Genomic DNA, 22,744 nt, shown 5'->3' with positions numbered 1-22,744 from the left:
CAAGTGCTATCCGCAACTCCTTGTTTCACCTGCACACTGCAACCACATTTAAAATCAAAGAAGTTCAGATGTGTGCACTCTACTTACTGTTCGCAAATCACTTCTTTGCTGTACTCCTTACTTCCGAACTGGCAGAAATTGGACACTTCAGGCTGTTAACGCTTTGTGACTAATCACTCTATTAATAATAATAATAAAATTGCGTAAAGCACTATAGGAGCCATTATGTAGTTACTGTTGTGTCGTGCTTTCAATTATTTCATTTATCTGTTTCCAAGCGAGTAATGAAACAGTTTCTGGACTACTGCAGGTACTATGTACAACTTGGAGAACACATTTTCTTGAGATATTTAGCATTTGTTATGTATATGTCTCACTTTCATGATCAGCGACGTTTGGAACACAGCGCAAAACAAGCATCTGAAAGGGGACTGTCTTATTGCCATAAAGGCTTTAAAGAAGTTTTGGCCGAAAATGAGAATGAAGTTGTGAATCTCATAAATATACTCAAGCATATTCCTAGTAAGTCTGTTCCTGAGACCATAGATATTGACCAGAGAGATTACTTCTTTTGAAGAAAGTAGCCGTTAGTGCGTGTTCCACAGTCTGGCAATGTACTTGGTTTGAAAAGGATGGAAGCTGGCCTGCCATGTAATGGAGGCAACATTATTTAAATAGGATTTTGAAATGATTTGTGATGGAAAAATATTGAGTACATGGCATTGTATTAATGGAGGAATTATGTAGGCCAACACCTAATGTAATCCAGATTTTTGTATTTGTAATTGTGTAGTTTCTTATTGTTGGAACATTGCGTATGATTGAAGTTTTCAGTAGAAATTTTATAATGCAACATATGTTTTTGTCTTATAAACGAAACAAGTGTTAAGGAAGGTAACTGTACACACACGAGAGTTATTAGGAAATATTTTGCTAACTTGTCTAGCTCTGTGAAATTTATGATAATGTGTATTGTTGTCATGGTTTAACGAAACATAGTTTAACTTGGAGTCTTGTTCTCACTTTTATCAGTCGTTAAGTTTAGTTCCTCATTTTCCATTCTATAACTGTATGAATATGTTTTGTACACTCGCACTGCACATATCGAGTTGAGTGCTGCAGAAGCATTTTTATGAAAAGTGATAAGTTACCGTCTTGCATTGCACATCGCAAGTACGGTAAATGAAATTTGATTCTGGTAGTTTCATCATTATCTTAATAGTAACAGGTTGCCGAACAGACGAGCGTTCCGTTCGCACAGGTCGGCCAACAAATTTAATTGTCATCAAAATTCATGCCTACTGTAAGGCACAGTGATAGAGTGTTACGTGTGAAAACAATATACTAGGCAAGAGGCTTAATACCAGTGGAAGATCTCATTAAATTTTGAATTGTGGATTTTCAAGCAGTTTTATCAGAAAGTCAGATACATTAAATTTTATATTGATTTGCTGTGTAATTAAATTAACAGTTGTAGTACAGTCATTGTTTGCAAGACAAAAGATAGATTAACAGTATTCAGGGCCACCATTTTAATCTGAGTCGTTTCTTTTGCAGTCAAATGGCATATGAAAATTTAATTGAAAACGGATTGCTCCTTCGCAGCGAATTGTTTGATGTACTGGCTAGCCTGGATTTCAAATCGTGTAGCATGAGCTCCGCGTATTTTCGTTCAAAATTTAATTTTAACCCAGTTCTGTTGCTATGCACTGAGATTTACTTATTTCGATATCCAAAATAAGTTTTACCAGTTTCTCAGACATCAACCAGACACTTACAAACATGAGTTTAATAAATACGATCGCGTTCCATGTGTAGTGGTGGAATTATGTGAAGGGGGATAACCTCCACCACATTAATGCTACTAATTGAGAAAAGGTAATTATTGGTAATTTATATATTCAATATTAGTCTTACAGAATTGTGATGATAGTAATGATCTTTTTAAAAATAATTTAGTTATGTAACTGAGACAGTATTGAATCGTTTAGTTTTCACCCCTCACAATTTCAATTTACCCCTCGGGAGTAATTATCCACAAGATGGGAATCACGTTCCAGAAGGTACCAAAAGTGATGTGAAGCCACGCTGACTCCAGTGCCTTGGACAGCTGCGCGGGCTGTCTCGGTTGAGATTCCATGGCGTGAGCAGCTCGATCGAGGTGGCCCCACAGATTCTCGATTGGGTTTGAAGAACTGTATCCTGACAGCGATGTATGCAGCTAAAACGCACTGAAGCAGAAGGTGCAGGAAGAAGAAGAAGAGGGTCGGTTAAAGCACCTCGATTTCTACCAATACCCAAGAAATCTGTCGGTTTTCTTCCATTTCTCATCCTGGCCCTCTCCGCTCTCTTGGCGGTAGGGTCTCTCGCTGGTGGTGCTGCAGCTATGGCTCGAACGGTCAAGAACGCGCAAAACTCTCAAGTGCAGTTGGAAGAGGCAAGAAAACATAACCACATGATGGAGGCCACAGCCATCGGAAAAGGACTATAATTGAAACCGTTCAGTAAAGGGCTTGGTCTATTCATAAATAAAAGAAAAAGTCCATTGGTGGTCTTACCAGATCGACCACTCGCAAATATGAATCTTGTTAAGTTTGTTAGAAAGAAATTCAACATTCCAAGATTCCGTGGCGTGTTTATGCTGGGTACTTTACCGAAGACTATGTGGAAAATTGGTGAACGTGGCATTGTGAGTTTAACTGTTGCTGGAGGCCACGGCACCCGCTGGGTATCATGTGTAAATAAAACTGCGGATTCCGTCTACTATTTCGACTCATTTGGTGACCTGCAACCGCCAGAAGAATTACAGCGATACTTCATTCACAGAAGACGTGCGTTCCACAATTATCGGCACTATCAGGACTTTAATACATACCTCTGTGGACATCTATGCATCATGTTTCTCTTGACGTTTACAAAGAAGAAGAAGCATGCTATATAAAGAGGAGCTTTAAACATTCCTTCACCAGTTGAGGTTCAGATGCAATGTCGTACACTTTGACATTGTGTGCAAATTACTTTCCGCCAATTGATTTGAGCATTGGTGAATGGAGTATTGCATTGATTGGACTGGAGACGTACAACAGCATCCCAAATATCACTGTGACTAACAACAAACTGCGTCTAGATATTAATGGTGAAAAAGACATTGTGGAAATAGAACCGAGTGCATACGATATCGATGATTTAAACTAAGTCTTAAAACAGTCTGGAAAAGGTATTGTGCTACATGAAAACATCAATACACTTAAATCTGAAATAAGAACTGTAAATGCAACGATTGACTTTAACCAGAAATGTTCAATAGGGCTTCTACTGGGTTTCACAAAGGGCAGCTTTGAAGAAGGATCCAAGTAAATTTTACAAGTCAGATCAGACTGTGGACATACTTCCCGTCAGCACAATTCGAGTCGAGTGTAACATTGCAACGAACTCCTATCTCAACGACAGTGTGATTCATACTATTTACGGTTTCTTCCCTTCAGTTGCAATGGGGTATAAGATTGTTGAGACCCCTGCCAATTCAATATACCTTCCAGTGACAGCTCAGATACTGGACTATTTGGAGCTGCATATTGTGGACCAGAAAATCAACCTGCTAGTTTTCGTGCTGAGGAAACCACTGTACGATTACATCTAAGGCAGGATAGGCGTAAGGTATAAAACAAGTGCACGCAATCCACAGCACGTCACTTCACTACCGAACTGCAAAGTTCAAAAATGGTTCAAATGGCTCTGAGCACTATGGGACTCAACTGCTGAGGTCATTAGTCCCCTAGAACTTAGAACTAGTTAAACCTAACTAACCTAAGAACATCACAAACATCCATGCCCGAGGCAGGATTCGAACCTGCGACCGTAGCGGTCTTGCGGTTCCAGACTGCAGCGCCTTTAACCGCACGGCCACTTCGGCCGGCTAACTGCAAAGTGATAACATGTGCGAACTACGAGTTTCTTAAATCAGTTGGCTTGAAACCTTGCAATAACGTCCTCACTCGATATAACCAGCCCATTAGAGTATGATCAGAGGATTATATGTCAGGAATACTTCTCTCATAAACGTTACGTTTCAACCATATTTAACAAGAAATTTGGATTTTCATCCAGCACCAAGACCCACTGACACTTTCATGCAAGCGTTTCATATATCTAGAGGCGTCATGCACGAAAACAAATGGCAACGATAAAGTGGGATCCAAGCTCACACGTAAAGCTTTAGTATTCCTGTTCCACGAGACATGCTATGAACTCAATGGGTCTGAGATCGATCGTACATGCAATGTCGGCATAACATCAACTCTTAAAACGTACGTCTTTGCATCACTCGCGGATTTGCATGATTTAGAAAATGCAGGGTGGTTCACAGATGATCAGGGGGACAGAACAGTTGCAGACTACAAGCGATTTGCTGCATGCATACCCCTAAAAATGCTTATGGGAAACTTCGAGGACATGAGACAGATTATTACGAACGCTAAACAAGAACTCATTTTGCTACGGAGTGCGACGGATAATAACTCATACTTTCATGGAGCTCAAGAAGAGAATGTGATCACAATCAGACGAGGAGCATTTGAAGCTTTTAAAAGTACTACATTACGGTTCATTTCTATCACTGACATTTCGCTCGTGGGAGGGCTGTGAGTACCCAGTGTTACCGACTGCGAGCAGACAAACTGGCTGTTAAAACCTCGCAGCTAGAGACACCTAGATTCATCATACTTGCGTTTCAGACTGATAGAAGAGCAAACGATTCCACCGTTTTCGACAACTGCAAGTTAACTAATGCCAACGTCTACCTGAATTCAGAATTCTACCAATATGAGAATTTACACCTACAGTGGAATGAAAATGTATACAGTCTAGCATATGACATGTATGCAAGGCTTCGTGCTTCTTACTACGAAATTGCTGAAGGAGAGGGATGAGGGTATCTACTCAGTCCACGGAAGTTCAAGGAGCTTTCACCGATCATCGTAATAGACTGCTCGAAACAGAACGAGATAAATAAGTCTAGACCTATAGATGTGCGAATTGAATTTGAATCTTCGACAAATTTCCCAGAACACACTGCCGTATATGCTCTAGTTCTACATGACCGTGTGATCAGCTACTGCCCGCTCACTGGTGTTGTGTAACAAATTGTATAAATAGACAGGTGCTGCACCATACCTAGAGCATTTCACAATGGCATCTCAAGGCATGAAAATCATTGCAGACGCTCAGGGTTTCTATGGTGGTGAGCATAGACAGTTCATATTTACAGATGTTGCGTTCGTAACGTATACACAAGATGCAGGAATAATAGAGACATTCTCAGCTAACATTGCATCACCGAGGTCTTTCAAGTATGTGAAGTGTGCTAAGAAATGGAAGAGTGCAAAGTGGTTAACACATTTCTACCATGGAATTCACTGGGATGATCCTGGCATACCCTATACAGATATAGTGACGGCCCTTAAATTATTCGATCACATGGATACCTTCATCTACGTCAAGGAGAAGATCTGGCTCTGAGCACTATGGGACTTAACTGCTGTGGTCATCAGTCCCCTAGAACTTAGAACTACTTAAAGTTAACTAACCTAAGGACATCACACACATCCATGCCCGAGGCAGGATTTGAACCTGCGACCGTAGCGGTCGCGCGGTTCCAGACTGTAGCGCCTAGAACCGCACGGCCACTCCGGCCGGCGGAAGAGAAGATCTCACGAATGAATCGAATCTTAAAGTTTGCTGCTATTCAAGAAGAAGGTGTGTGAAAATAGCATTGCTGTGTCTGCTTAAGAAAATGTAAAATTACTTTTAAGTTGGATAAGAAATAAATGAATTGTTTAGTTCACAAACCCTGTGTTCTCTCTTTTTTTCTTTTTTTTTTTTTTTTTAACGCTGTTCCCGCTTTGGCAGTGTACAGTTTTAACCAGAGACTATGTCTGGTTTTCTTCAAGCACAGGAGATATAATTTTATACACGTCTGCTATATATCTTTGGAAGCGGATACGGTCACGCGCCTCCTGCTCCCATGACCCAATTCATGCTGCACGATAGGCGTAATTCCACGCAACCATTCTATATATTTTGTTATCTTCCCTCTTAAACTTCACCTCATTAATAGCACTCATCTTTAGCAAAACTAATGTCATTTGATACCTACACAGCCTTTTTATACATATAGATACATAATGCAATAGGGGATAGGTTTTTTTGTAAATAACAACAAAGAAGTATGGTGACTAATTTTTTTCTTCTTTTATTCAGTTCACACAAATACAATATAGTTCTTGAGGTACAATATAATTCTTGAGGTACAATGTAGTTTTTGGTGTACAAAATAGTATCCTTGAGGTATAAATTGACTCTGCAATTCCAATGAAGAAATACTTTTAACCTACACGTTACAACAATAACACTGATAGAACTTCTTTTTATAAATCTACGCTAAAAACTAATGCGGAGATACTTTCTTTACTACAACTAAACTCCACAGCCCCAGTAGCATAGCTTTTACAATAATTCTGATGGACTGTGAACTCTTAGAATCTAATTTCAGCAGTCCCCAATAGCAAAGGTTTTTACAATAACAATTCTGAAGGACTGTGAGCTATATAGATATATAGACACTTATAAAACTATTCTGACTTGGATGGCTAGTGGCAGGTGAAAAACTTAAAAGTTCTTCTATTTACAAGACGCACATGGTGCGTATATATATATATATATATATATATATATATATATATATATATATATATATATACAGGCTACACATATGTTGTGTATGGACAAATAAATCAATATATGTATATATATATATATTCCTTTTTTTCCTTTCTTTTCCACACATTCTCTCCCTATGTATGTATATATAAGTGTACATAATACTCAAAAATATTTACACGGCACATATACACACACACACACACACACACACACACACACACACACACATACACAAAATTACTTACACTATGATAAAAGGGTCATACTACTACTCTGCAGACACTCTCTCTCTCTCTCTCTCCATCTCTCTCATTCTCTCTCACTCTTCCTCAATCAGAGTCCCCCACCCCTTCACTCGCTACAAGTGAGTAGTACGAGTATAGGAGAGTTTCAGTTCCATCATCACAAATGACCCTTTTATCGTCATTAGGCGACAGTCAAATTTTAGACTGTAGCACAGTGTACACCTCCTGTCCCATCGATCGAATGCTGGTCTGCCGTACCACATACAGTGGCTGCGGTGCAGCACCGCGAACACCACTGCACAGACACCACAAATAGTCTTCGATAGAGAGAGCTCTCGATGCCATATGACACACACCCTTAGCCCGCCTCTGGGTGGCCCTTCCAATGTGCAATACACATACATTTTTGAGCGTAGACCTACAAACTTCACAATCGGCAATCCATTCGCCTCGTCCTTCATAAGACCGATAATACCATAACGATTATCGGCCATGTATGAGGATGTGTCGAATTCATTACAGTGGCACCTCATTACTTCATATGGATCGCAGTTCTTCACCCAATAGATGAAGCTATCCGTATCCATATAAAATAATTTAGGATCTGCGAAATGAGTTTTCGCAAACCTACAATGAAAGTGGTACATGTGGAGTTTGGATAGGTCTACTGCAGTCTTCGCCACTTCCACAGCAACAAAGTTCTCACTGAATATGGTGACCTGCTTAAAATTTGGTCTGGCAATGCACCAGCTCCATACCAAAGCTGAGGCACTGCTGGAGGTTACGATAATGAATAATGTATCTCCGCTTATCCCCTAGTGTTGTCATCAGTCTTGGCATGGAGCCTCCTCGCGGAACTAGTTGCTCTGGACACAGCAGCAAATTGGCGTGCACATCGTGAAAACTAATATGGTATGTGAGTTCTGCCTCCACATAAGAATCAGCTGCCGTACCCCCATGATTTTTCCACCTAATCCCTTGCATTCGTCTTTGGGCATCCATCGAAACTCACCAATTGGCAGTCATTGATGTATGGCGTGCCCATATAAGTTATTTACGTCCAGGTACATTGTGTAACTCGATGTAAGGGATGTGTTGAACCTGTCACCCATCCGCGGGTTATTTGCCTTTGCATGTCTATGAACACAATGGTAAAGTCCCCGACAGATCCCTCACTCAAAGAAAAGAAGCATGTCAGCATCGGTCAATAATTAAATGTTGCAGTTTGTTTTCTTGAGCATTGTGTTCCAAGACAACCCTGGTGCCATGTAATAAAAGGCAGGATCCAGAGGTTATGTGGTCATGCATAGACTTGGGAATTTCTCGAAAACGTCCGCAAGCAAGCGCATGTCTGTGTCCATGTAAAGCTGTGCGTGATCTCCTAAAGTGGAAATATTGAATACCCACCAGACATTCATGGCATGCCCATACTCTGTATCCATTATAGCAGCGCCTGTAAGGTTACTGGAAAATACAGTTATGTCGAGTAGCCTGGTTTTGTTGAGTTCGCCATACTATCCGCATACTCATATGGGAAAACCCCCTTCCTAGTCACAAGTTGAAATTTTTCCTCATCGGGAAATGCAGCTTGAGTGATATGCATAACCCCCCCCCCCCCCCCCCCCCCCCCGAGGTAAGAGTTTCAATGTGTTTCCGGAGTGGTGCCTGCATAAAGCGTAGCGCATCAAGGAATCGGAGCGTAATTCTAGGCGTTATTTGTTTTGAGAATGAAATGTATTTCTCGACGCTCTCAGGTGGGACACTGACCTGATTTTTCTCCCAACCGAAATCAGCCATGTGCTGAAGTGCAAAGTGAGCGTCATACTCACATAAATTGTGGATGGAAACAGGTATGTGTCTTTGTAGCTAGTACTTCAAATTCAACGCGTTGTGAGCTGCACCACGGAATTTCCCTGTAAGATGACAGTGGTCCCTATGAGGAGTTTCCGCTTTTGTGTCTAATGGCAGTCCGCAAATATGGCAATCAACCATGTTATTACACAAATCTTCATTCTCCTTCGATTTGGTCATGGGAACGTTGCTGCTGTAAAGCTTATCAACCTCCTGTGAAAGTTTTTAGAGCTCAGTGAGCAGCCAAACCCCAGGATTATCCTAGACATAATATTTGTAGCGGTTAAGACTGGAATCATAGGATGATACAATTTGGTATGCTGCCACATATGGTACGTATTTTTCTTTAAAGGTGGTGTGTGAGGCTGTAGGGTCACATTCACAGTGGGTCATGGGAGCGAGGAGGCATTCAAAGTACACTACAAACAGGCATCGTTCCTGGTGGTGAGTGTTCTTGAACTTTATGAATTTGTTTTTCTCAGTAGGCATGATAACACACACCGGATCCTTGGAAGTGCAGTGTACTAGATGTGCTGCTAATAACTTGTCTGAGGAAAAGGCATTAAGACACCTTAAGCAAATATGCTGCTTACCATTATGATTACTCAGTTTGGAGGAAAGGAGTTGGGACACGTCTTTGATCTAAACATAGTGATAATTATCACCTTCAGAGAAGAGCAGCATATTTACATGCAACTCGCACTCACCGACAAATTTTGAGAAATGGAGGGGGCCGATGACAATATGTTATTTTTTGCTCATCTGCCTTGCTTTTCTTCTCCAGGCCGCAAACATGAACCGATATTCCGGTATTCTGCCCCTCAAATTTAGGTATACCCTGCATCTTGATCGGGAAATCGATACCACAAAGTTATAACACCTACGAAGATTACCACCTACATGCTATGTACTCAGACGCTCAGGATGATCCCTCCGATCGTACTTTCTTTCGCAAGCCAGGATTGAACATGCAAAACAAGCCTGATACTTTGTGTTTTCTACATTAATACATGTCTGCTTATTAGCTATATCTTTAGGGAGCTTGAAGCAACTTGACCCTCCATTTAGCAGATCGTAGACATGTGTATGGATGTCCAGGCATAGTATTCCGCTGAGTGCTTTAGTTGACTGACTGACCTCCATCTCGGAAAACTGGGCCAGTATAACACTCAAGGTGGACTTACGAAAACACTCAGAGATTGAAATGCTCTGCGTTATCACGCCATTTCCCCCCCGAAGATAATGAAGTGTTGTCTCTTCAACACCAGACTCAACTTTCGGGGGTGGGGTGCGATAATTCGATGCAAAGCAAGCCTCTACATTTATTTAATGGTGGGATACCGTGGATCATTGACTACCTTGAGGAGCTCCGTTTCCACGACAGAAAATCAAAACGGGCACTGTATCCTCCTGCCAGGTTCTTGATCCTCGTGAATGAGATTCGCTCCTCAAAAGCATCCGCAATCACCAAGTATTCTAACTGCGGTATGGGATCACTGACCTGATGTCTTTCACTAAAAGGACAGGAGAGAGAACTGCCACTAGCCACAGCGTCATCTATATTAGTAATAATACTATTCTGAGTCCACCCCGCTAATGATGGTGTTGGGGAGGGGCAAGTCGGTACGCAGTGAGGCACACATACCTTGTGCTTACAGCAATACTGACAAGGCTCATACGATGATAATGACGGAGGAGGATGTTGCGGCGTTACCGGGTCAGAGCGATGGGAACCACCAGGCTGTGGCGATGGTTCCCAGTGCTGTTGTAGACCCGACCTGGTAACCTGAGGGGCGGTGGTTCATTGCTCGGCCCACGGACGCCAGAGTGGCGGTGCCGGGGAGGTGGCAGTGGTGGCTTCCTGTGCAGCGAGTAGCAGCGCCCTCATAGGTGAGGTGTGCGTTACTGGGCGCCACTCTGGTGAGGAAGTTGGGCCACCAGCGGTACCCGTGCCACACTGCGTTGAGGTTGCGAAGATGCGGCTGCTGTAGAAGAAGAGATAAAATAAATAGTTAAGTACATTGCTTACCACTGCTGGCATGGTGAAAGAAAGAATTACGACGATCACAAGGTTATAAGCACAGTGAGTAATTACCTTTTTCGCTCTGACTCCAAGGCATTAACATTTGATCGGGCGACTCCACTGCACCCTCAAAAATGTCGTCATCATCATCTAATAGGGCCAGATCTGAACGCCTTTGTCTGTGCTTGTCAGAATCTGGTAATTGGTCTGTCTCGCCTACAACAACAAATATAACAAATAAAATAAATAAACCGATTTGTTACAGAAAAAAACTTCCTGTACTGCTACTACTACTGCCACTATCACTAGAGGCACGTAGAAATGTACTCTTTTTTTTAAACTTTCAAGTATGCTGCTTGGGCATCTCATTAATTCTTGAAGGCTGTTCTTGCATCTGCTGATGAACAGCCTCCAGCTGCCTGGCGAATAAATCTAACTCCCCTAGAGCTGTTCCTGTAACAGGACGAAACATAATTTTATATATTTTTAATGTCGAGTTACACAGAAAGATCACACCTGGATATTTTTTCTATACTTACGTGAGTGTTGTTGTTGGTTATCCACAGCTGGAGGCTGTTCCACGTAGTGTTGCTGCTACCGCAGTAAATAGTTACTTTCTGCCCCCAGCTCTGCCTCCTACTCAGTTTGCATTTGCATCACGTGAGCTAGAGGGAAAAAAAAGAGAAATATGAAATAAGAAAATTTTGAATCGCTACTATGCAAGAAAAAATTACAGTGAAAATTATACTCACATGGCAATTCTGGGTGTGAACCCAACACAGGAGGCTTGACTTCGAGGGTCCAGCCCCTCCTGTCTCTCTTCACACTCAAAGACAAAATCCTGGAGTTGTACTATAACAAGAAGACGGAATTAATAAGGGGAATTTAACATACACACACGAAAATTTACACTCAAAATAGAAATTATTACTCACTTGGTAATACTGTCTCCAGAACGCTACGCCTCTTGCCGCTACACTCTGAAGCGTTGCTGCAGCTACTTCTCTTCATCTTGCGGAGAGAAAAGAATGAGTACACACACACACACACACAGACAATGGAATGCACAATAAGGCGGACAGCAGTGGACTGAGGACAATGGAGGTTGGTTGTGGTTTTATATATAGACTGACGCGACCAATGAGAGAGCTTCATTTGAATGTTCAGCCAATGAGAAGCTATTACGGAACGTCACTATTTCTGGAAGGGCATGGTGCGACCATCGTCTCTCTCTCTCTCTCTCTCTCTCTCTATCTATCTATATATCTATCTATCTCTTTCTCTCTACAAGTAACAAGAATGCTTTTATGATTAACTGATGAGTAATGGACAGGATGTCCCAGTAGGATCACGAGGGAGAAAGCAGTAGATGTTAATCTGGGAAGCATTGGAACAGATTTCTACAGCGCGACCTGTGATGTTAGTATCTGCAGGTAGAGAGGTTTCGCACCAGCAATGGTAAACACTCATACGTGGCCCAGAGGGTGACATGCCTCTTATTTATATAGTCATGTGATGTCAGTATAACACTGTGAACCTTTTAGATGGAGAGCCACTATCCGAACATTTCGCGGCGATGCATCAGCAACAGTAAACACGTTTGTGGCTAGACGCATCTCGCATGTCCCGTTAGGATCGCTAGGTGTAAGTAGGCTGTTTAGTTTTTTATGTTGGTAACGTCACGTAGCGCTCTGTATGAAAATCACTGGCCGTGCTGTGTGCAGTCTGTGGCTGGTTGCATTGTTGGAATTTGCTATTGTAGAGTTGGGCAGTTGGCTGTTAACAGCACGTAGCGTTGTGCAGTTGGAGGTGAGCCGCCAGCAGTGGTGGATGTGGGGAGAGAGATGGCAGAGTTTTGAGAGCAGATGATCTGGCTGGACCTGTGTCCATCAAAGAGAGTAAATTTATAATACTGGATATCATGAACTGATATATATATATATATTATGACTTTTGAACACTATTAAGGTAAATACATTGTTTGTTCTCTATCAAAATCTTTCACTTGCTAACTATGCCTATCAGTAGTTAGTGCCTTCAGTAGTTAGAATCTTTTATTTAGCTGGCACTAGTGGCGCTCGCTGTATTGCAGTAGTTCGAGTAACGAAGATTTTTGTGAGGTAAGTGATTCATGAAAGGTATAGGTTAATGTTAGTCAGGGCCATTCTTTTGTAGGGATTTTTCAAAGTCAGACTGCATTGCGCTAAAAATATTGTGAGCCAGTTTAGTGTTGATCAGAATAAGTAAAGAGAGAAATGTCTGAGTACGTTCAGTTGTGCTCAGCTGTTTGAAAATCAAATAACGTAAGAGGTTTATAAGCACAGTAATTCACAAATTTTTCTAAGGGGACGTTTCATATGGCGACCCTGCCAGGATACCTCACTGGAATCTTCTGATTTTTTCTTGTAGTTTGTGTGATTAGTGTAGCTATTGTTCATTGCTAGTGTGTAATTATAGAGAGAATTTCCTTTGTAGTTGTAGTTTTTCATTGTTGTACAGTAAAACAGTTGTGGCATGCATGTAGATTAGCACCAAGTATTTCGCAGCTGCGCTTGCAATTAACTAGATATCATTTTCAGTGCTATGTTAATGTGTTTTCTTATTTTTTCTCTTCACATTGTGCTTTTCTGTGTTATCATGTGAAATATTGTGACAATTATGGCGTGTGAAAAACGTAACACTAGGCTCCAAAGTAAACTGAGAAATAATAGCAACGATGAGCGTAGCTTATCAGCACCACTGTGTAATGAATTAACTAATGTTCAAAGTAGTAATTTGGTAATTGTGAATAGGGAAATGGACCAAGCAATAAATAATGGTGTAGACAGTGAAACAATTAGTGAACAGGGAAGCATTGTCGATCGATTGGTGGGCAACAGCTCACCTCAGGAATCCGAAATGACAGGACAAAATTTTGCAAATACCGTAGATTCAGGTCTTGCGTCCTCACCTTTTTCTCATATAAGTCAAGACACATTTTCTGCTTTTCAAAATGCAAATATTGCTGGTTCAAATGCACTGCCGAATAGCACTGAGGAACATGTTTCAGACATCAGTGCATTGTTATTACAGTCAATGCAACAAATGGGACAAAGGCTACAAAAGTTAGACACAACGCTTGAACAAAATCAGAAACAAATGGGACAAAATCTTCGAAAGTTAGACGCAATGGAACAAAATCAAAAACAGTCACAGCAACAAATGGAACAAAATCAGAAACAAATTAAAGAAACACTTCAACAAACATGTGAAGATTTAACTACTGAGTTACATAACATCGAATTGAAATATCAAAAAGTCTGTAATGACGTAAAAACACAAATTTGTGAGCATTTTCAACCTATTTTTTGGCGGCATGAAAATGCATTACAGAATCACGAAGCAGCCATAAAAGAACTGCAAACTATTGTTCATGAAAATCACGAGACCTTGCGGGCTAAAATTGACTCAGTTGCATCTATCGATTCGGTTACGCAACTTGCAAAAATTCAGGAAAACTTAAAGGACACAGTAGATACTCTGAAAATTGGTTCAGAAAGACACATGGAGGAAATTGGTTCATTATCAGAGAAAGTAGTCGAACTTTCGGATCAGCTAAATAATTTATCTACGAAGATAGACGATACTCTGAATGACACAAGACTGGTAGTCTTTAATGACACAGAAGAATACGAACAAATTAGGAAATTCAAACAAAATCAGAATCAAATTAATACGCAACACAAAAGAGAAATCCGGGAAGTACAAGATCAGTTGGCACAAGTAATACGAGAATTACATATTTGAGAGGAGACTCGCGCTCCAATACAGGAAGAGGGACATAGAAATACGGAACAGCCACAAAATAATAACACAGGGCACTTCGGAAATTATGAAAGAAATTGGCATGGTACACCGAATTTTGAGATGGAAACGCCGAAAAGAAGTAACAATGACCGATATCCGACTTGCCAACATAATGATGTTGACTATAAGCTGTTTATTACTACACGTAAATTCAAAACATTTAAGAATTCCGGCAACGACAATCATCCACAAGCGTGGCTTCATCAATTCTCTCATTGTTTTCCTCCCAACTGGTCATTAGAGCACAGATTAGAATTTATGTGTGGCTATTTATAGAATGAACCAGCTTTAAGAATGTGGTCGGTCATTCACGATTGTCACAGTGAAGGAGAATTTTATCATGCCTTCCTATCAGCATATTGGTCTCAAGCTACACAAGACCGAGTAAAACATAGCACCATAATGATGAAATATTTCGAACAATCTGAATTTTCCAGTCTTGTGAAATATTTTGAAGACACGTTGCACAAGAATCAGTACCTGTCAAACCTATACAGCCCCTCAGAACTCATCCACATTTGCTTAATCAAATTGCCTGAACATTTACGACATCTCATTTTGGCTGGACGTTGCAAAGACGACACTGAAGCTTTTCAGGGACTGTTACAAGAATTGGAAATTGACACTGACAATCGCGGGACGCGAAAACAGGAACACAACAATTACAGGTCACATCCGTCACAATTCCGCGATGAAAGAATTAATTGTACACGACAAGGCTATTCTTACAACATAAATCGTGACCAAATCAGACACCACCCGTATGACAACCGTTGGCAGAGTAGTAATAATTACAGGGAAAGATCACCTTTCCGCGGTAATGGCTATCACAGAGATAATCAGAGAAACAGACAATATGGGATCCAAAATAATTATTATCAAGGGAGACAGAATAACTTCAGACGCAACAGTTCACCGCGCAGTTCTCCACCATGAGACCCACAAGAAAAAAATTACAGAAACTACCGACATGACGACAGACGATATAATCTTAACAACAGACCAGAAATTAACCAAAATTGGCGTGATTCAAACAGAGTAGGGCATTCTAGACAAGGTGAATTTGTAGACGTTAGGTCTCCTAATCCTAATAACGACGCGCGCCAACAAAGAGACAGACAATGACTCGCACCTCAGGCAGCCACGTGCGCTGGCTGGGTCAGAGAAAAATAACATAGACGCTAACCTTGAGAAAAATTTTAGCATTCCTTACTGACGTATACAACATGATAATTGCTTTGAAGGTGAAACTCTGCGCACTAGAAAGGGTAAAAGATTGCACCACATTTCACATGTAAAACCGTTTATTGAGAGATAATCTGCTTTTTAACTTAGTCTTTGCTATAAAATTTTTGACTTCACGTTACTAGTACTCTTTGTCACACTTAGAAACTGTTAACATGAAACAATGTTTTGAAGTTAACTATCCAGTCTAGAACCTAGGGAACATATTTAGACAGTATTTACGAGTGCATTGTTACAGTGAATAGACGACACAGTGTTATTGTGTGTGTACATTCTTGCTTGTTAGTTGCACGATTACGTAATGACTATAAGGCTCACATACTTAGAACATATACCGGTACTGCTAATGAGATTTAAATGCAACATTTTGGTTTACTTGAAAATACATTCTGGATTTAAAGTACTTTCTGAGAGATACCAGATGACACAGTGGTTAGTTAATTTGACAGCTACACGAATATATCACGACGCTACTAATGTGTGACACAATTTACATTGTTGCTTTTGCGGTGTATCTGATTTACGTAATGACTATAAGGCTCACATACTTAGAACATATACCGGTACTGCTAATGAGATTTAAATGCAACATTTTGGTTTACTTGAAAATACATTCTGGATTTAAAGTACTTTCTGAGAGATACCAGATGACACAGTGGTTAGTTAATTTGACAGCTACACGATTATATCACGACGCTACTAATGTGTGACACAATTTACATTGTTGCTTTTGCGGTGCATCTGTTTTATCTCTACACAGTTTTTCTGAATTCTTCTGGAAAGGAAAACATGTTTTAAAAGTAGCTTTTGTGGTATAACTACAATGAGACAGCTTTTTCGTAGCACAGCAATACAGTACAGTATAATACTTTCTTGATCAAGGTACGTAATAATTACGATATCTATACACATAGCATTTCACTTTCGTTTATTGCGAGGTAAGTACATTGACTTCTACACAACAGTGCTTACGGACGACGATAATTACGACACTTGGCACATTTTTGCCTTAAGTAATAACAGAGATTATCTTACAACGAGACGCACCGTTTAGCGCTACAGTACACGTATTTGAGTGATTAATTCTGTACTTAAAACATTTATTTTTAAAGATTTTTGAATTACAATGAGACAAAGTTTTTCCGTGATACATTTCATTCCATTGCTGTAATCTGTAACACCTGAGGGTATAATTACATTAATCCTCAGGGGGGTACACGCTTACTTTGTGTACCAGGTGTGTAGCAAGCACAAGTAAATATGGTATTTACTTATGCAACTTTACACATCGGTACCATATTTCTCTAACACAGAATTACACAGCTATCTGATTATTTAACTGAGAGACAGTTGGATAACTTCTCACTGATGAAATTGTATTTTGTATGTACTTTGTGAACTGTTCACAGTATTTCGGAACTATTGTGATACTATGAGAGCTTTGAATGATGTATTTGGTATGGGATCATGATTTTTAAAGTACGTTTGAGATAGATGGCACTATTGAAATGAGCAGAGAATTTTTTTTAGGTTTTGAAATTATTGCAGAAAGCTACGACGTTTTTGAGATTTGGCTGAGGTTTTATGATGTTATTATTACGATGACGATGTGTATTATGCTGTTGAGGTATGTTTCCGATCAATAAGCTGATGCTATATAAGGAATTTGATTATGCTATGTATTTATTATGATGAAATATTGAAGAAGTATCGAAGACTATGTATATGTGTAATAAAGCAAGGAATAATGAGTAGTGGTTAGGGACTCTGGTTTGTGAAAAAGGATGTTGGAAACCAAGAATCGTACTTTAAGAGTTATGGAATGTGTGTAAATGCGAGAATGTATCACAATGCCGGCGAAAATTTTTAGGACACTGTTATATTTATAGGATTTTTTTCTACTCATTTGTAACGCAAAATCTCGACCTGTAGTGCAAACTGCTGTCGTAAATATTTCGGCAAGACAGCTAAGTGACCTTGACGTAATGCGATGTGGATGGCCAGCTGTGCCAGTCGCCTGGAGAAAAATCCATTAGGTGGAGAAAAAAAAAGAGGCCATTAGCCTCGCTATTGACATTCCTTTGTAGAAATCATCGCAAATACGACACGTTCATTACTTGGAAACATATTGTACTTTGTGCTACTTACTGAAACGCTTATGAATTGATGGGAAATATTCTTACATCTGCACACCGGATTATGGCAAGTGTCTTTCTATGAGAGTTGAGAGAACTTCTACTGACTTATGAAATGCCACATAGCTATTGAATGATCTTTTTATGCTTTGCTTTACATAGTTGCTTATTTCATTTGATATCTGGTTTCCAGCTGTGTTGCAGCATTGGTTTTATAAAATAAAATTAAATGCATTTGCTAATTTGAACGCTTTCTGTCAACAGGTCTATTAAATTATAATTTTATGATCCACATTCTTCAAACAGGGAGCACTTGGAAAGGAAAGACCAATAAGAAGGGACTAATAACAGTAACTGCATACATAATTTTCTTTTCAAGTACTTGGTAATTTCTTTTGTAGAATAAGTTGTGGTACACCACTTTAATTATATAGACATTAAGATGTGAATAGACATTTCCCATACCTGCATTGTTGTCTTTAGTGTACTTTTTTTCTGCGTGAGCTTTGTCATGTTTAGACATAAGTTATAGCATTTGCTGCTGCTGTTTGCCAGGCATAGTGCTACTGAATTTCACTTTGTATTACTCTGTTAAGCCAGTTTTACTACTGATTTATTTTTCTTGTTTGCTGCACAGTACGTTATATTAACTTGCCTCTTATTTACATAGACATGTGACGTTACTATAATACTCTAAGAACTCTAACTGTAGATGTGACTTTCACCTACCATCGGCAGTGGCCTGAGAGCAGTAGCTTGAGCTCCGGCACTGGCTTGCGTCTGGCGGTGGCTTGCGGCGGAATATGTGCGTGCGTGCCCTGGAGTCTTTGATGGTTGTGGTTAACGATAGTCCAGAAGCGTTTTTTTACATGCAATGGGTGTTTGTGCACTGCGTATGAATGGTTCAAATGGCTCTGAGCACTATGGGACTTAACATCTGAGCTCATCAGTCCCCTAGAACTTATAACTACTTAAACCTAACTAACCTAAGGACATCACACACATCCATGCCCGAGGCAGGATTCGAACCTTCTACCGTAGTGTTCGCGTGGTTCCAGACTGTAGCGCCCCTAGTTTGTAGGTCTGTATGCTGTGTACTGCCACAGGAGCACATTGAGTAGTCCCAAGTCCGATATGTCAGAGGAATACAATGTTGCGAAGGGGGATTCCAATTAGAAGTTATGAAATAGTGGCCTGTCCTACCCTCGCAGCACAGAGGTTCCACGTAATATCAGATATTTAAGGATCATGAGTAGAATGTCGTAAATTACGATTACAACGTCATCTGTGGCGAAACTAAGGAAACCCTTCAGACAAGACGTATGTAGATTTTGCTGTAGAATCGTAATCTGCAATAAAAAAGAGTCCCAACTGAAGAAACCAAATACCAATATTCGTAGTTCTAACTTAAAATTTTCCTTAATGACGACATATTTTCACAAAGCTCTATACTCACACGAATTGTTGAATCCTACTTGCAAGGGATTTCAAACTGATACTGTATTTCTACATTTCCAGAAGGCTTGTGACACTGTACCTCACAAGCGGCTTGTACTCAGATAGCGTACTTACGGAAATCGTGTCAGTTATGTGACTGGATTCGTGATTTACTGTCACAGAGGTCAAAGTTTGTAGTGACTGATGGAAAGTCATCGAGAAAAACGGAAGTGATATCTAGCGTTGCCCAGGTAGTGTTATAGGCCAATTGCTGTTCCTTATCTATATAAACGATTTAGGAGACAATCTGAGGAGCCGTCTTGAATTGTTTGCAGATGATGCTGTCATTTATCGTCCAGTAAAATCATCAGAACATCGAAACAAATTGCAAAATGATTTAGAAAACATGTCTGTATAGTGTGAAAATTGGCAATTGGCCCTAAATAATCAACATCGAGAAAGTGCAAAGAGTAGCAACACGTTTTGTACTATCGAAAAATTGGGGAGAGAGTGTGACTGACATACAGGATTTGCGGTGGACATCATTGAAGCAAAGAAGTTTTTCGTTGCAGCGGAATCTTCTCACGAAGTTTTATTCACCAGCTTCCTCCTTCGAATCCGAAAATATTTTTTTGACCTAGAGCTACATAGGGAGAAACGACCATCATAATGAAATAAGGGAAATCAGAGTTCGCGCGGAAAGTTATAGGTGTTCGTTTTTTCCACGCGCTGTTCAAGATTGGAATAATGGAAAATTATTGTGAAGACGTTTCGATGAAGCCTCTGCCAGGCACTTGATGTAGTTGCAACGTATACATGTAGATGTACATGAAGCCTTTCGTCCACTATTTCACACCCTTAGGGACGGAATGTCGAATACTCTTTTCTTAAACGACGCCTAAAATATAAGGTCAACACCTCTGCAAATTTCAAGTATCTATCCTTAGTGTTTTGCGCTGGGTGATGATAGTCAGTTAGTCAGACATTGCCTTATATGAGTACCCAGCATTGCTTTCGTATGTATTTATTCTAATTACTGTTAGTTCATTTCTTCCATCCTCCTCTGTCTGTCCATCGCCTCCTATCCATCTAAGTGCATCTAAATCAAATTCCCATCTCTTGTTTCTTCCACTGAACACACTTTTAAATTAAAATTGAAATACATCCACAACCTATTACGTATTCATTATTATCATTATCTAAGTTATCAACAAGTTTAAACAAAATTGATTATAAGGGTTTGTACTTATTATTTATACAGGGTTTTATTTGTTTTTTAAAATTTATTTTTTGTAATATTTTCAACAAAAAAAAAAGAAATGTACTAGTAATAAAACTGAATTTGTATAACAGAACATGTAAAATCACACAATCCACGACCTGCTATATAATGACAGGCAGTAAGTCTTTACTTAAGACATAAATAAATGTCCATCTGAACCTCCCCCTCTGTCCATCTGCTCATTCCTCCTCTGTTCATCTCCTCCATTCCCCTCTTTTTTACACTCCTCCACTCCCTCTCTCTGTCCACCTCCTCTTCACTTTCTCTGCGCTTTTCCTCTTCCCCTCTCTCTGCTCACATCTTCCACCCACTGTCTCTTCCCATCTCCTCCCCTGCCCATCTCTTCCTATCCACTCTTTTTGTCCATTTTCTCTTTCCCTCTCTTTGTCCATCTCCTCCTCCTCCCCATCTGTGTTCATCTCCTAATTCCCCTTCACTGTCTGTCCATCTGCTCCTCTCCCCTTCTCTCTCGATGTTGTGACCCCCACCCGCATGGGAGACTGGTGATTCTTACCCCCACAGTATTTCTTTCCAGATCGTAAACAACATGTGCTCCAAACTTTGCCTGCAAACGCACATGTCAAATATAGTTTACATATACATTGTCCAGTCGCGTTAATGTGACTACCCATCAAAGTACCGAATATCCTACTTTCATAGGATGGACTGCTGCAAGACGTGCAAGAAAAGAGTCAATGAGGTTCTGGAACGTACCAACAGGAATGTGGAGCCACGGCGACTCCAGTCAAGTGGCCAGCTGCACTACGTTTCTCAGGTGAGGATACATGGCGCCAACAGACCAGCCCAGGTTGTCCCTAGATTCTCGATTGGGTATGAATCCGGGAAGTTTCGTGGCAAGGGGAGTACGATAAACTCATCCTGGTGGTCTTCAAACGAAGCACGTACAGTCGTGCACTGAAAACTGTTTGATACGTTGCATTATCCTGCTGGAAGATGCCACTGTCCCGAGGAAAAACAAACTCCATGAAAGGGTGCACATGGTCCCCCAGGATATATGTATACTGGTGTTGATCCACTGTGCATTCCAGTATGACGAGATCACCCAGGGAATGCCACAAACACTTTCCCTAGGTCATAACACTCCCTTCTTCTTTGATTTCAGACGTTTCACGCCGTACATGCCAAAGTCCATCTGTATGATGGAGCATAAAATGTGATTAACCTGAAAAGTCCATACATCGCCACTCAGTGGATGGTCTGTTGCGGTAAACAGGCACATGCTGTGAAGGCCCATATGCAACAACGTTCGCTGAGTGGTCATTGGGCAGACACTGTTCGTAGCCCCTTGGTTCATCTGTGCGGACAGTTGTTCAACAGTTGTACGTCTATTCGCCTGTAGACATGTCCGCAGCCATCGTTCACATCTCGCAGCTATGGTCTATGATGCACCTCAATTGCCTCGGAACCGATTTTGGATAGCGCCATTTTGCCATGCACGATATACCGGGTGATCAAAACTTCAGTATAAATTTGAAAACTGAATAAATCACGGAATAATGTAGATAGAGAGGTACAAATTGACACACATGCTTGGAATGACATGCTGTTTTATAAGAACAAAAAAATACAAAAGTTCAAAAAATGTCCGACAGATGGCGCTTCATCTGATCAGAATAGCAATAATTAGCATAACAAAGTAAGACAAAGCAAAGATGATGTTCTTTACAGGAAATGCTCAATATGTCCACCATCATTCCTCAACAATAGCTGTAGTCGAGGAATAATGTTGTGAACAGCACTGTAAAGCATGTCCGGAGTTATGGTGAGGCACTGGCGTCGTATGTTGTCTTTCAGCATCCCTAAAGATGTCGGTCGATCACGATACACTTGCGACTTCAGGTAACCCCAAAGCCAATAATCGCACGGACTGAGGTCTGGGGACCTGGGAGGCGAAGCATGACGAAAGTGGTGGCTGAGTACACGATCATCACCAAACGAC

Source organism: Schistocerca americana, chromosome 8, assembly GCF_021461395.2.
Source record: "Schistocerca americana isolate TAMUIC-IGC-003095 chromosome 8, iqSchAmer2.1, whole genome shotgun sequence".
In the NCBI taxonomy this organism is placed as follows: domain Eukaryota; kingdom Metazoa; phylum Arthropoda; class Insecta; order Orthoptera; family Acrididae; genus Schistocerca; species Schistocerca americana.
Note: the sequence above shows the minus strand (reverse complement) of the source record.